Genomic DNA, 5000 nt, shown 5'->3' on the forward strand with positions numbered 1-5000 from the left:
GGGTTGGTTACCGAATTGTCAGGGTTGGGCTTGGTTCACCATTTGCCCGAGCCGGGTTGGTTAATGAATTGCCATGGCCGGGTTGATTAACGCATTGTCAGGGTTGGGCTTGGTTAACGATTTGCCCGAGCAGGGTGGGTGAACGCATTGTCAGGAGCGTGCGCGGTTGGTTCACGAAACTGCCTGTTCCGGGTTTCTAGAGCGTTGTCAGGCCCGGCCGGCCGGGTTAGCAGGTTGCCAGACCCAACTTGACGAAATTCAGTGCGGCGCGGGTAAACGGCGGGAGTAACTATGACTCTCTTAAGGTAAGGAGGGGGGGCCCATGGGCCAGCAAGGAGTTTCTGATGAACATCGGCCGGGACATTTTGACGGCGGGTCAAGAACTAGTTGTTATTGAGGGCGAAGGGTTTGTCCTCAGCTGGTTGATTGTCGAATTGTCGGGACTGCCGGGCCGGTTACCGATTTGCCCGGCCGGCTTGGTTAACCATTTGCCCGAGCCGGGTTGGTTAACGAATTGTCAGGGTTGGGCTTGGTTAACCATTTGCCCGGGCCGGGTTGGTTAATGAATTGCCATGGCCGGGTTGGTTAACGCAGTTTCAGGGTTGGGCTTGATTAACGATTTGCCCGAGCAGGGTTGGCTAACGCATTGTCAGGAGCGTGCGCGGTTGGTTCACGAAACTGCCTGTTCCGGGTTTCTAGAGCGTTGTCAGGCCCGGCCGGCCGGGTTAGCGGCTTGCCAGACCCAACTTGACGAAATTCAGTGCGGCGCGGGTAAACGGCGGGAGTAACTATGACTCTCTTAAGGTAAGGAGGGGGGGCCCATGGGCCAGCAAGGAGTTTCTGATGAACATCGGCCGGGACATTTTGACGGCGGGGCAAGAACTAGTTGTTATTCAGGGCGAAGGGTTTGTCCTCAGCTGGTTGATTGTCGAATTGTCGGGACTGCCGGGCCGGTTACCGATTTGCCCGGCCGGCTTGGTTAACCATTTGCCCGAGCCGGGTTGGTTAACGAATTGTCAGGGTTGGGCTTGGTTAACCATTTGCCCGGGCCGGGTTGGTTAATGAATTGCCATGGCCGGGTTGGTTAACGCAGTTTCAGGGTTGGGCTTGATTAACGATTTGCCCGAGCAGGGTTGGCTAACGCATTGTCAGGAGCGTGCGCGGTTGGTTCACGAAACTGCCTGTTCCGGGTTTCTAGAGCGTTGTCAGGCCCGGCCGGCCGGGTTAGCGGCTTGCCAGACCCAACTTGACGAAATTCAGTGCGGCGCGGGTAAACGGCGGGAGTAACTATGACTCTCTTAAGGTATGGAGGGGGGCCCATGGGCCAGCAAGGAGTTTCTGATGAACATCGGCCGGGACATTTTGACGGCGGGGCAAGAACTAGTTGTTATTGAGGGCGAAGGGTTTGTCCTCAGCGGGTTGATTGTCGAATTGTCGGGACTGCCGGGCCGGTTAGCGATTTGCCCGGCCGGCTTGGTTAACCATTTGCCCGAGCCGGGTTGGTTACCGAATTGTCAGGGTTGGGCTTGGTTAACCATTTGTCCGAGCCGGGTTGGTTAATGAATTGCCATGGCCGGGTTGGTTAACGCAGTTTCAGGGTTGGGCTTGATTAACGATTTGCCCGAGCAGGGTTGGCTAACGCATTGTCAGGAGCGTGCGCGGTTGGTTCACGAAACTGCCTGTTCCGGGTTTCTAGAGCGTTGTCAGGCCCGGCCGGCCGGGTTAGCGGCTTGCCAGACCCAACTTGACGAAATTCAGTGCGGCGCGGGTAAACGGCGGGAGTAACTATGACTCTCTTAAGGTAAGGAGGGGGGCCCCATGGGCCAGCAAGGAGTTTCTGATGAACATCGGCCGGGACATTTTGACGGCGGGGCAAGACGTAGTTGTTATTGAGGGTGAAGGGTTTGTCCTCAGCTGGTTGATTGTCGAATAGTCGGGGCTGCCGGGCCGGTTACCGATTTGCCCGGCCGGCTTGGTTAACCATTTGCCCGGGCCGGGTTGGTTAACGAATTGTCAGGGTTGGGCTTGGTTAACCATTTGTCCGAGCCGGGTTGGTTAATGAATTGCCATGGCCGGGTTGGTTAACGCAGTTTCAGGGTTGGGCTTGATTAACGATTTGCCCGAGCAGGGTTGGCTAACGCATTGTCAGGAGCGTGCGCGGTTGGTTCACGAAACTGCCTGTTCCGGGTTTCTAGAGCGTTGTCAGGCCCGGCCGGCCGGGTTAGCGGCTTGCCAGACCCAACTTGACGAAATTCAGTGCGGCGCGGGTAAACGGCGGGAGTAACTATGACTCTCTTAAGGTATGGAGGGGGGCCCATGGGCCAGCAAGGAGTTTCTGATGAACATCGGCCGGGACATTTTGACGGCGGGGCAAGAACTAGTTGTTATTGAGGGCGAAGGGTTTGTCCTCAGCGGGTTGATTGTCGAATTGTCGGGACTGCCGGGCCGGTTAGCGATTTGCCCGGCCGGCTTGGTTAACCATTTGCCCGAGCCGGGTTGGTTACCGAATTGTCAGGGTTGGGCTTGGTTAACCATTTGTCCGAGCCGGGTTGGTTAATGAATTGCCATGGCCGGGTTGGTTAACGCAGTTTCAGGGTTGGGCTTGATTAACGATTTGCCCGAGCAGGGTTGGCTAACGCATTGTCAGGAGCGTGCGCGGTTGGTTCACGAAACTGCCTGTTCCGGGTTTCTAGAGCGTTGTCAGGCCCGGCCGGCCGGGTTAGCGGCTTGCCAGACCCAACTTGACGAAATTCAGTGCGGCGCGGGTAAACGGCGGGAGTAACTATGACTCTCTTAAGGTATGGAGGGGGGCCCATGGGCCAGCAAGGAGTTTCTGATGAACATCGGCCGGGACATTTTGACGGCGGGGCAAGAACTAGTTGTTATTGAGGGCGAAGGGTTTGTCCTCAGCGGGTTGATTGTCGAATTGTCGGGACTGCCGGGCCGGTTACCGATTTGCCCGGCCGGCTTGGTTAACCATTTGCCCGAGCCGGGTTGTTTAGCGAATTGCCACGTATGGGTTGGTTAACGAATTGTCGGGTTTGGGCTTGGTTAACGACTTGACCGTGCAAGGTTGGTGAACGAATTGTCGGGGTTGGGCTTGGTTAACGATTTGCCCGAGCAGGGTTGGTTAGCGAATTGTCCGGGTCAGACTGGTTAACGAATTGTCCGGCTGGGTTGGTGCACTCATTGCCAGGACAGGGTTGTTTAATGAATTGTCCGTTCCCAGTTGGTTCACGAATTGGCAAGGCCAGGGTGGTTAAGGAATTGTCCGGGCCAGGTTGGTTAACGAATTGCCCGTCCTGGCTGGTTAACGAATTGTCCGGGCCAGGTTGGTTAACGAATTGCCCGTCCTGGCTGGTTAACGAATTGTCAGGGTCAGGTTGGTTAACGAATTGCCATGGCCGGGTAGGTTAACGAATTGCCAGAGCCAGCTTGGTTAACGAATTGTCCGGCCGGGTTGGTTAACGAATTGTCCGTTCCCAGTTGGTTCACGAATTGGCAAGGACAGGGTGGTTAACGAATTGTCCGGCCGGGTTGGTGCACTCATTGCCAGGACAGGGTTGGTTACCGAATTGTCCGTTCCCAGTTGGTTCACGAATTGGAAAACCAGGGTGGTTAAAGTATTGTCCGGGCCTGGTTGGTTAACGAATTGCCCGTCCTGGTTGGTTAACGAATTGTCCGGGTCAGGTTGGTTAACGAATTGCCAGGGTCTGGTTGGTTACCGAATTGTCCGGCCGGGTTGGTGCACTCATTGCCAGGACAGGGTTGGTTGACGAATTGCCCGTCCTGGTTGGTTAACGAATTGCCAGGGTCTGGTTGGTTACCGAATTGTCCGGCCGGGTTGGTGCACTCATTGCCAGGACAGGGTTGGTTGACGAATTGCCCGTCCTGGTTGGTTAACGAATTGCCAGGGTCTGGTTGGTTACCGAATTGTCCGGCCGGGCTGGTGCACTCATTGCCAGGACAGGGTTGGTTACCGAATTGTCAGGGTCAGGTTGGTTAACGAATTGCCATGGCCGGGTAGGTTAACGAATTGCCAGAGCCAGCTTGGTTAACGAATTGTCCGGCCGGGTTGGTTAACGAATTGTCCCGGCCAGGTTGGTTAACGAATTGCCAGAGCCAGCTTGGTTAACGAATTGTCCGGCCGGGTTGGTGCACTCATTGCCAGGACAAGGTTGGTTAACGAATTGCCCGGTTCCGAATGGTTAACGAATTGCCCGGTCCCGGTCGGTTCACGAATTGCCCGCCCGCTGATTGTTAACTTTTCGCACCGGCGGGGGATGGCTTGGGTAACGAGCCTCCAAGATCTGTCGGTTAACCATTTGCCCGGTGGCAATTCGTTAACCAAGTCCGCTCCGGAAGTCTGGATGGGGGTCGGATTTGCCGGCCGAGGCCGACCCGGAGTTCCAGAGGCTCGGCCGCCGGGGTCAGATTCGGCCGCCCCTTTGACACATGCAATTTCTGTACGGGGGCATTGGCGGGGTTCCTGCAGATATATAGGGAGGCCGTTTTCACGAGTTGTTGAAGTATTCGGTAGATGGCACCGGCCTCCCCAATTGGTTAACCCGGGCCACGCGGCAGCTTTTCCGCACGATTCCGAAGATTGCCGGTATGGATTTTCGGACAAATACCCAATTGCGGAAGTCTGTCAGCGGGACCTATTCGCAGGCCCATGCCGGCCGAGGGGCGGCATTTTCCGTATGACTACCGGTGCTCCGGCCGCCGAATGGAAACCTTGCCCGAATGAATTTCTGACAAAGTCCCGAGGCGGGAGCCAGTAAGGGGACGTATTCGGCGGGCCGTGCCGGCCGAGCGGCGGCATTTTCGGAGGGACAACCGCAGGTCCCGCCGTCGATCCGAGACCTTGGCTGAAGAGTCGAAAGTAATCTAAGTCCCGACTCGGAAGTCAGAATGAAGGCGACTTCGGGGCCCTCCTGCCGACCGAGGCGGCCGATCGACGGCGGCACTACCGGAGGGCCGCCCGCCGAGCCAGCCGC

Source organism: Mobula birostris, unplaced genomic scaffold (genome assembly GCF_030028105.1).
Source record: "Mobula birostris isolate sMobBir1 unplaced genomic scaffold, sMobBir1.hap1 scaffold_502, whole genome shotgun sequence".
NCBI lineage: Eukaryota > Metazoa > Chordata > Chondrichthyes > Myliobatiformes > Myliobatidae > Mobula > Mobula birostris.